An 11,541-nucleotide genomic window follows, 5' to 3' on the forward strand; every position below is an offset into this window, starting at 1 on the left:
CTCGAGCACTCTAATGTCAGAACTGCCATTGTATCAACAGGCCTATTGAGACACAAAACAAAACCAACCAGATTCAGCCTGGCAGAGGCTAATGGAGGGAAGCATCTGACTCTTGCTGCTGACAAGTGAACGAACTGCCAGCTTAAGTCAACAATGTGATAGTTCATGTGTCTTGCTCCTCCCAATGAAAGGAGGACCTTAGAAACTCAACCCTAGGGCTGGAACGGTAAGCCCCACTTCTCTGCCATTGTCCCACTGGGGGCTGGGGGAGGGGATCTCCCCTTCCATGCCATCTTTTGAGGGGGGGGTGTGAGAGAGAGAATAATTGCTCTTTTTTGGTTTGGAGGGCTGAACTAAATACCTTAATCCCCATATTCATTTTGGTTCAAACTAAACTGTTTTCATTTTTTTTCTCTCTCTCTCTGAAATGAAGAAAACTGAAAAAAAATTGTTTGGGTTTGACTGAAACAATATTTTTCACCTTTTTGTTTAATTTTGGGTTATTTTCAGGGGTTTTCATTCTGTTTCTTAAAAATGAGCTAAATTTCTAAACAAAATACTGTTGTGAAATGTCAACATTTTTTTATTTTGAAGTGTTCAAAACGAAATATTTTAAAATGGTTGACACTAACCGTTTTGACTTTTTCAGAAATTTTTTTCCTTTTTCCCTCCAGCTGAAACAATTTCCCATATTCAACCCAAATTTTCAAATAATTTTGGTGCCCTTAAATATACATTTTCCGGCAAATGTATTAAATTAAATCTGGTCCAGCTGTAATAATGAAGCTTCCTGTGCACAAATCCCTTTTCAAACCTGCCCTACAAATACAACTCACAGAGGTAAAATCCACTTCCCTACACCTTCTTCGTGGAGTTCTGACTCTTTCAGCATAAACCTTCTCCTCCAGCTCGGCTGCTCTGCCCACACACTGGCTCCTCTCTCCCCACAGAACCACTCTCAACTTCCTTACACCAGGGTGGGAGGAGGAGCCGCCTGCCTCAGGGAGTCAGCAGAACTCAGGTAACCCTTTCCCAGCAGAATCAGCACCAGCTATGTGGCGTTTCAGCCAAACACTCGCCAGCCTATTACACTCTCCTGCCCTGCAGTCCCCTTTCTCTAGTTACTAAACCACAGTCTTTCCTGGGATTTGTTTAACAGGGTGAACTGCATTGTTCCCCTGCCTGAGCCCCAGGCAACCTAATACAAGAGTTTACAGGCTCATTCCTTAAAAGAAATAAGATGAGGTGAGCACAGAGACCCAGCACAGAGAAACAAAGGCAGGCGCTTGCTGGTACAGCTGCGTGCCTGCCGTGAAATCTACCTTGCTTGCCTGCTTTGAGCACAGTGGCATCAGCAACATCCTCCTCTTCTGAAAGCTTTGGCCTAGATAACACAATAAATAATGCCTCAGAGCAATGTGACCGGTGGCGGGCAGTAAATGATGACACTGTCAGCCGTACACAACTGTTGAAACAAACACAGACTGTAATCATCATGCTGTACCCATAGAAAGATACTTGGCAAATGAGATTCCATTTTCACATTGGTTTGTGCCGCGCATGTAAATTTCCAGGGGGAGGACCAGCATTAGAGATGTGTAATTGATTGTCTGAATTATAATAAACAAGCTGTGACAGGTGCTCATCCATCATATTCCTGCTGAATGTTCCAGTGCCACAGCGAGAGAGCGAGAGCAGAAATGTGAAGGAGGGGAATGGGGAATCAGAATTCATACAAGAGATAGAGGAGAGGCAGTGGGCAAGGGGAGGGGGAGAGAATGTGAAGGAAGGGAGACAGGGGTGTGAATGTGAGAACGCAAGCATCAGGGAGAAAGAGACTAATTAATTATTTTGATTAGATGATGTGTTCTTTTGGATAATTTATTGGATCAAAAAATCCTTTCTAGTGGTGGGGGAGAGAGAGACCTGGGGGATTTGGTAGGGACAGCAAATGGAAGGTGGAGCTAGGGATTCCAAGAATTGAGTGTGGAAAAGGACAAGTGGAAAGTAAAGAAGGAAAGGCCCTTCCAGCTGTGACTGGGACAGATCCAGTTAGAACTAAACTGTGTGTGTGTGTGTGTGTGTGTGAGAGAGAGAGAGAGAGAGAAATAGCTCATTCAGACACCCCAGCCTATAACTGAAATGCCCAGGGGCAACCTTATTTGAGAACATATTTACAAATAAACGTATACGCTTTATCTTCTGTGTTTAAAAAAAAAGGCTCTAGAAGACTCAAGTTTACAACAAAGTTACTGCAAAATTTCAGACCATTCTTGTAGCATTTTTAATAACGGTTCCATTCTAATGACATACCTGTGGGAAGGAAACCATGCTTCAGGAGCAGTTCAGCACTTTTATTTTCGCGGGCTAGCAGAGGCTATTTGTATTTTGGAGAGGGTGGAGGTGACAGGTGAAGTTATTGGTCTCTAGAGGGTAGTGTAAGGACTATGCTGCATGTTGAACTTTAAAAAGTGGGGAAATTTTTTGCCTCAGAATGGAGGGGATGGAGTGTTTTGCTGAATTCTACATCAGTATCCTAAGCAATAAATAGATTGTGGGTTTAGTTTCACCTCTTAAATGGAGCAAGTCAGCAGGGGTTGGAGGGTTAATATATTTACTAGAGCTCTGGGAACAATTTGCAACAATTAATCTATCCAATTTGCTTTGCCTTTTTCTTTGCTCACAAAGTGCCAGTGATCAGATTGCTGTTTCCACACATTTATTTGTTAATTCAAAAGTATTTGATTAAAACTTCTGTGAAAATTTTTAACTCTCTGATTCTATTGCAGGAAGTTTTCTGCAGTTATTTGATATTTAGAATTTGAGCTGTGCAGCTAAGTTGTGTTGAGCCATGTTGTTGTTTGTGTTCACTGGTTGGACAAGTGCTCAAGAACTTATGGTACAGAATTTTGCACGTGAAAATTTAAAAGTCCTTTTCCACAAACATGTGGGCCACCAGAGCTCCATTGCATGCATATTCACAGGAAACAAACAGAAAATGGATATGAACACAGCTGATGCCAATTTATTTAAAATATGAGCAGAGCAGATTTTAAAAATTGTGAAAAAATGTTATTGAAATCTCAAAAAATTAAACTAACTTTAATGTGAGCAGATATTCAGGCTCTCCCTGGCCCTTTTTAAAACACTGTTAATAAAGCAGAGGCGCAATGTAAAGTATTAATCTGCAGTTAAGAACAAATCCTGCTGTCTCCGAATGGGACCTTTTGCACAGAACAAATATGTTTCCATTATGCACTGGGAAGAACAGGGTTTGGGAGGCTGTGGTTGTATGTAAGCCCCTTGCCTATTTGAAGGTATCTGGGGGTGGAGAAGGGTAAGGGGTCTTGTGCGCAGGCTAGGGCAGGTGGATCTGCCACTACACAGATTCATTGGGCATTTTACCACATTTAGGTTGAAGATGATGTGTAGGCTACTCCAGACCAGAGGCCCAAGTAGCAGTTACAGAGAAGCTCTGCTGTTGATCCCATGGCCTGTCAGAATGAGAATTTACATTGACCTGGCAGTGCAGCACACAACTCTGTTGCTAAAATTGTACAGCAGGGCTTGGGTTTTTGCCTCACTGAAAGGCTAGAAATGGGGGACAAGGAGCAGGGCCAGCTCTAACTTTTTTGCCGCCTCAAGCAAAAAAAGAGCGCCATGCCGCCCGAAGCCCCTGCCCCCCCCGAGCGCCGCGCCACCCAAACACACACCCCTGAGTGCCGCGCTGCCCGAAGCCCTCGCCCCCCCTGAGCGCCGCACCGCCCAAACACCCCCCCTCCAAGCACCGCCCAGCCGAAACACAAACAAAACGCTCCAGCGCAGCCCCGCCGAACCAAAAAAAACAACCAAAAAAACCCCAAAATCCAAGCGCCACACCGCCCCAAGGTGCCGCCCCAAACATGTGCTTGGTCGGCTGGTGCCTGGAGCTGGCCCTGGCAAGGAGGAATGGAAAAGCTTTGCTGCAAAACTGGATGAGTTCTGGGCAGAGGTCTCTCTCGCTGCCCCCTAGACAGGATGTCTACCTTCTTCTGCTCATTCAGTCTCTATAGGCAGCTCTAATTCCATGTTGCCAGACTGGGGCAGATCAAGAATTTTCTTTGCAATCTGGTGGGATGTGGCCTTGATTTCCCGAGTTATTCTGGGAATCCAGGAGGGCATGGGGAAGGGGCAAGGGAAACAGAAAAGTGGGAGTTGGTTTTTAGAAGGACTTATCTATTAGGGGAAAGTGGAGGAAGGCTCTGTTTTAAGAAACTGAAAACAGTGCATGAGGCTGGAGTGTAAGTAACTGCTGCTGGCATGGCAGAGGTTTATTTTGGCCCAGGACTGCCCTGGGAACAGCAGAGAAGCTAACACTCTTGGAATTCTCTCCCTTTACAATTCACTCAGCAACTTGGCTTCAAAAGACAATTAAAAAAAAAAAGGAAATGTATCCAAATATCCAAGCCAAGGTTTGTATGTGAAACTGTGAGGAGGAGATTAAAGATCCAGCAAGGCTGATCTCTGACTGAAATGTTGGGGGAAGGGGCGTGTGTCAACATTTGGGATATCAGCTTAGATTGTGCAGAGCCTGTTCAGTCCTGGGTAAAAGTTGTTTGTGATCACCCTCTCTCGCCAAGCACACACAAGGGTGGTAGTCTCTGTGTTGGGGACAGGAATGGTCTGGGGGGCAGTAGAGAACCAAGCTGCAAAACCTTTTTCTTTTTATGCTTCCAAGTTTGTAGGGTTTTGTTTTTTGTTTTTAATTTTGCAGCTGTTTCCCCAGGGTCACCCTCTGGTTTCACTTCCCAGAAGCTCTGATGTCCCTGGGTCTTAATGCTCCTCCCATGCATGGGGCAGAGCAGAGTCACAACATGGTGACAAGAAAAGCGATGAAGTTGAGTGGTGGCACCAAACGCAGCAGTTGTATGATGAAGAATCACAAAGCATGTAATTAGTAGAAAACAGTTTAAGGCTGTAACGCTATGCAACAACATCTTTGGGCAGCAATTCACATGGGATCCAGTTTAGTCCATGTGCATACAGTGTGATATTGTAACTGTTCAGTATTGATATACATTGTTGTTTATGTGCTTTTCACAGAGAGGGTGGGTTGTAGTATCTGTATAAGGTGCCAGTTTCAACACACAACCATGTAATTCACTAGAAACGTCTGACACTTTATGATGGAAGGGAACTATCAGGCTATGAGCAGGCCAGTCTGGCTGGTTCTTGCTACTGTAAGGGTGGTGTTGGAGGGGAGGGATAGCTCAGTGGTTTGAGCATTGGCCTGCTAAACCCAGGGTTGTGAGTTCAATACTTGAGGTGCCATTTGGGGAACTGGGGCAAAAATCTGGGGATTGATCCTGCTTTGAGCAGGGGGTTGGACTAGATGACCTCCTGAGGTCCCTTCCAACCCTAATATTCTATGAGGCCATTGTATCAATCCCAACCTCACAAATTTCTGCAAACAACAATGCTATTTGCAATCTAAGACTTTCATGCAAAAACAGCATTTTTGCTCATTGCTGTATTTTTTCCTAGGTCCCAATTTGGATGATCTGTCATCCTGGTCATGTCTATATTCTTCTTCACAAGAATTTTGTTGTTATAAACCAGGCTGAAAAGTCTGTGCTGCTTTAAGATATCTAATTTTTACTTGACCTTTATAAAAAGTCAATTTGTGCTTTGTTTGTTTCCCAAACATGAAATCTAAAATGCCCTCCAGTCACTTCTGCACAGTATTCATTTTTCACCATCAGCAAAACAATGCTGCTGTTGCTCTTTTCAGGAACAACTAATGCACAGGAGACAGACAAGGCCTTTTTTTTTTCTCCTTTTCATTTGTATTGGTTCAGGAGGAGAGTTCAGGTTTCAAAATTCTGGTGTCACCCCCATAATGCCACTCATTTTGGAGTTATTCTGTACTTGGAAATGTTGATATGAACTCAAAGGGAGAGTAAGCATGGTATAACTAAGCAGGGACTGGAAGTTGTGAGTTCTCACCCTGGCTTTGCTGCAAACACTAGTGGGTGTCCATAGGCAACTTACTTAGCCCAAAGTGACCTCCAGTTTTGAGTGTGTCTATGTTTAAGTGCCCCATTTGAGAAACCCTGGGTCTGATTTTTTCAGACGCACTAAGCACCCACAATTCCAGATGGAAGGCAGTGGGAGCTGCAAGTAGGCTGCAAAACCCCTTTGCTTCTGTGGAAGATTTGCCACAGTAAGGAGTGCATGGGCAGTGGTGTTTTGAGGATTAACGTGTAGAAGTTTTCAAAGCACCGATGGGGGATATTTTCATAGGCACAAGGGGCAGTGTAGGTACCCAACTCCCATTGACTTTCAGTGTGAGCTGCCTGTTTAATTGCTCTTTGTGGCTTTAAAAATCTCCCTGTAAGTAATTATGATCAAATAGTCTTGCTGGTTATTGGTGACTTCCAGTCATGTGATTGGAATACAGCAATTAATCAGAAGATTGTAGGAATGCAGAATTATTTTTCAAGGTGTCTGCCTGTCTCTCTCTCTAGGGCTCATACGGGTGTACATTATTACACCATACTCACACTTCCCAGTAGAAGGCAAGTTTTGAAGGCACATGTCCTTTGGCTTTGTTCTTTACACCACACCCAGGGCGTGTATTTTTGGACACACACATGCATGTCTTATCATGCCAGCTGTTGCTTAAGAATTCACACGAGACAATATTTCCAAAATGAAGGTGCTGGAGTTTGTGAGTGCTGATGAAGAAATGTAGGATTCCCGTCAGTAATTCAGCCCACTGCCGAGTTTAATTTAATTTAGTTACATTTGTGGTATATGAGACTGCCTATGAAAGTGTTCATACTGCCAGGGCATTATCTGGTTTCCAGCAGATTATCAGCCAGAGGGCGTTTTCTCCCATTTTGCAGATGGGGAAACTGAGGTACAGAAAGGGTCAGTGACTTGGGCAAGGTTCTAGAGGAAGTTTATGGCACAGCCAGGAATAGAAAGACTCCAAATCTCTGTGGATCCTGTGCTTCTACCACAAAATCTTCCTTCCTCACCGATGACTTTAAGGAAAGAAAAGAGATTTATTTTTCTTGTAATTAGATGTAATAATTAGAATATAGAAACAAATCTGTCGCCTCCCAAATGTCACAGATGTCACTCTATTGCCTACCATGGACATTTAGGGTTTCAGGCCGACATTGGAGATACAACTCAGATTGTCTTGCTGCAGTAGCACAGGCTTTTGCTAAAGGAGACTCTTCACTAGCTGTTGACCATACAGGGCCCATGACATGCATAACTAAGGAGTTTCAGTTCTATTCAGTGAAAAAAAATGTTATGTGATCATGTAATTTATGCAAACACATGAGGGGTACAGAATTAAGGCTGCATGGGCAATATGAATTCTGACATCCTTTTGAGTGCTTGATTTTGCAACCTTAATATTTTTTTTAATGCAGCTCTATGTGAGCAATTGTGTATGTATGTTATATAGATTGTTTCTCATTCATAGTGGCCTGTTATCCTGGTTTGCTGGAGAGATCCTGTAAGTTTCCTCTCTGCGGTGCTCTAAGTAGCTGCAGGAATTTTTTTTCCCCCTCTTTCTGCTTTGGTTCCTGTTTTTAGCCACCTGCCTGTCATGACTGCTGTCTGCTATGCCAATGAACCGCTTTCCAATGGACCTTTGCAAACTGGGTTATCCAATTCTTCTAATCTGTCAATCTCATCATTTCAGTCTCACACGCCCACTGTGTCTGGGAGTTACCTGTGTCTTATTTTTATACACTCTGCATGGATTAAAACCTTTAAAGATGACTTACAAATTGTTCTTAACTTGCATCTTTTTGCACCCCTGTATTGGCTCAGTGCATAGAGTATATAATTACTAACATGGATGATTATATATAATAATGTTATGTTGGAAGGGTTTTATTGGCATGAGGTCAAAATGGCACATTATTCATAAATGGCAAAGCCATGAGCGTATTTTGCAGGTCATCCCAAATAACTACTATTTAAAACTGTAATCCACACAGTTATTAGTTCTATATATGCCACACATTTAAATATTTGAAAGTTTTAAATAGTTTTATTGATACTATTTTTCTTATCTCTTTGTATCTGTAAATCCAGATTGCTTTAGTTACCATGACAGATTTTCAAAGCAGTCTAGGCACATCTTCTATCTTTCATTAAAATTAATGGAAGATGTGTCTAAATTGCCTAAACTGCTTTGAAAATCTCAGTCCATGAGTTCAATTGTGTAGGACAGGAAAATTATAACAAGTAATATTTAGAGTTGTTAAAAGTGTATCTATATTAGGTTTTTCATAGGTAATGTAGAAACATTAAGGTTATATGTCATGATTTGCCAGGGCTTGAATCAAATATTTTATATCTCATTGGAAAGCAATGGATTTCTCTATAACAGAGTATGTGCCTGGTCCCTGTGGTGTCCGGGAAAGTGTTAAAACTCTTCACTAGACTGAAAGGTGTAAACTGAAAGATTGCGTGAGCTGCTAGTCCTAGAGAGAAGACCTGGCAACTGATAGAGTACTGGGAGATGGAGCTGACAGCTGTGCCAGCCTTGTCTATACAAGGAAATTTACCTGCATAACTGTACTAGTATAAATACTCTTATTCCAGAATAAGAATGTCTACACAGGGAATCATATTGCTGTAGTTATGCTGATAAATTTCCCTGTGTGGACAAGCCCTTTAAGTAGGGAAAGCCATAAAAGAGAAGCAGTGGTAGCTAGTGTAGAGGATTACAGGAGAGGTGTTCTTTTTCCCTAGAGATGCTTGGCTGTCTCCTGTACTGGGAATTCCCTATGGGAAGTAGCACCTGGGGGTTGCCCCCTGCTTTGAACTCAAGAGGACTGTACTGCTGCACAGAGACTGTAGCCACAATAAGAACTGGCGTTTTTTATTTGTAGCTGAAAGAAGCAGCCCTGTGTTAGTGGATCCTTGGATCAGATGGAAGACTTTTTTCAATGGGACCTTGGCCAAAGGAAGCTGCCATGGGGCTGGCTTTGGGGTTTTTTCCTTTGCTGATATTGACACCTCTTTCCCTCTCTTTTGGGACATGATTTCAAGGGGCTGTGACGCTCAATGGGGAAGTCACTGCATAGCACCCACTTCCAGCCCTTGTGGATTTTGCAGTATTGGGTCTTTACAATTGTGAGTAGTGCAAGATTGAATGCTATCCATCTTACACCTCAGACCAATATAACTGTGGGGGAGAAAATAAAAAAAAATCTGCCAGAGAAGTGTTTCTTCCTCCTCTCTTTGAAGTGGCAGCTGTTTGGAACTGCTCCCAAGCTTTGGAATGTTAGGAGAAATCCTCAGGGAGATGGATTAGCATGTAGGGGGCAGGTGAGGTGGTCAGGGGTGAATGATAAAATGCAACTTGTATCCTGGCTAGGCAATTTATCATATAGGTATTGCCACCACTTAGTGTGTGGGTTTTGTATATATAAATGGTGTTTACTGGCAAGTGTTGTATTACTGCTATTCATTTAACTGCTCAGCAAATGCCTGCAGCACTTCACAAAACATCCAGACACGTTCCCTGCTCTGAAGAGCTCACTATCTGTGTATCAAATAAATTTAAATAACTTACTAAGCCTCCATTGTGGCTTTTGGTTGTTTTAAGCTGGCTCTGTTCCTCCCTCACTGACAGGTCTCAGAAGGTAGGCTGGGTGTCATTTGCATTTTGCAGCCTGCACTGTTTCAGTCTCTCCTGGTGGCCTCCCGTACAGGATGATGGACAAGGGAAGTGAGGAGCGCTTTTCCTCTCAGCATCCTCTGGTGAGAACCTTTGGGGGAAAGGACCATCTCCCATCATTGACCTCTACGTAGACCCTGTGATTGTAGCTAACAAAAAGCAAGAACATGATCACTGGAAAACAAAACACAGCAATAGTTAAAACCCCACCAGACATACTTGTACCTGAGGTTATTCTGTGAGCACCTCTGGAGCCCCAATCCTACTCCCACCAGCTTCAGTGAGAGCAGGCTTAAGTTCTAGGTATGCAGCCCTTCCCCAATGGAACCTCTGAGTCTTCATATTTGCATCAGTCCAGCCATTCACAACACACACTTTGCATCTCTACAAAGGAAAAAGGACACTAAACTATCTAAACTCCTACATGCAACAAGGGGCCTGTAGGCGTGCATAGACTCACCCCTGCAGCGCCTCCTGCTGGTCATCTCTGGGAATTAGCTTTCCAGCCGTTGGAGCGCCCTCTGCAGGCCGGTGTCCCACTGCCGCTTGGCCCCCGTGTCCCTCCCAGGACCCTGGTGCCCCTTTAACTGGGTGCTGCTCCCTGGCAGTACCCCCACAGTTCTGGGTCTCACCCTCCCAGGGGAACCCCCACCCACTATCCCCACTTCGCCTCAGTCTTGGCTACTGCCCAGTCTCCATCTAGCCCCCATTCACTGGGGCAGACTGCGGTATAAGCCACTCATCACAGGCAAAGGGATTTGGACCTGCTGCCTCTGGCTACCTGTGGGCTGCCCCTGCAACCCAGTACCTAATAGGCCTTACCAGGCCTGCAGCCTGAGGCTTTCCTAGGCCGGAGCCCCCAGCTCCTCTGGCCCTACCCCAGACCTGCTCCACTCTAGGTTCCTTATTTAGCACCTTGCAACCAGGCCCTTCTCCCTCTCCAAGCAGAGGGAGACTTACTGGGCTTCTGGCTCACAGCCTCTTACAGGGGCCAGCTGGGCCTGATTGGGACATGGCCCAGCTGCATCTGCTTCCCCAATCAGCCTAGTAGCTGCTTTCCCTGCCACAGCCCTCACCCAGGGCTGTTTTAAGCCCTTCGGGGCAGGAGTGGGGTAAGCACCCCGCTACAGGGCCACAACAGTGGTTCCCTTAACTCACCTAATAATACTGTTAATCTATCCAGCTATACTCTGAGCCCGACAGAAGAGTCTGTCCTATCTCAGGGTCTCTCCTTCTGCCCCACCACCCCCACAAACATGATACAGTTCTGCAGTGACCTAGAATCTTACACCTCAGACCAATATAACTGTGGGGGAGAAAATTAAAAAAAATCTGCCAGAGAAGTGTTTCTTCCTCCTCTCCGACTCAAGGAATATTTTCAACACACCACTGAACACCACACTAACCCACAGGAAGCTTCCTACCAACATTACAAAAAGAAGGATTCTGCGTGGACTCCTCCTGAAGGTCGAAGCAACAGACTGGACTTCTACATACTGTGCTTCCGTCGACGTGCACAAGCTGAAATTGTGGAAAAGCAGTATCACTTGCCCCATAACCTCAGCCATACAGAACACAACGCCATCCACAGCCTCAGAAACAACTGACATCATTACAAAAAAGGCTGACAAAGGAGGTGCTGTAGTCATCATGAATAGGTTGGAATATGAACAAGAGGCTGCTAGACAACTCTCTGACACCACATTCTACAGGCCATTACCCTCTGACCCCACTGAGGATTACAAAAGAAACTACACCATCTTCTCAAGAAACTCCCTAAAGAAGCACAGGAACAAATCTACACTGACACACCCCTAGAGCCCTGACCAAGGGTATTCTACCTGCTA

The 11,541-nt window shown here is 44.3% G+C and overlaps 1 long non-coding RNA gene across 1 annotated transcript; it reads right to left on the bottom strand.

The window, feature by feature from the left end:
- Nucleotides 1-6,837: 6,837 nt before the first annotated feature.
- Nucleotides 6,838-10,529, bottom strand: LOC120386336. Its single transcript, XR_005589665.1, has 3 exons — nt 10,517-10,529; nt 9,590-9,843; nt 6,838-7,028 (listed from the first exon to the last, which is right to left on the bottom strand). It is a non-coding gene; the product is annotated as an uncharacterized LOC120386336 (long non-coding RNA).
- Nucleotides 10,530-11,541: the final 1,012 nt, after the last annotated feature.

This window comes from Mauremys reevesii, linkage group 18 (genome assembly GCF_016161935.1).
Source record: "Mauremys reevesii isolate NIE-2019 linkage group 18, ASM1616193v1, whole genome shotgun sequence".
Classification (NCBI taxonomy): domain Eukaryota; kingdom Metazoa; phylum Chordata; order Testudines; family Geoemydidae; genus Mauremys; species Mauremys reevesii.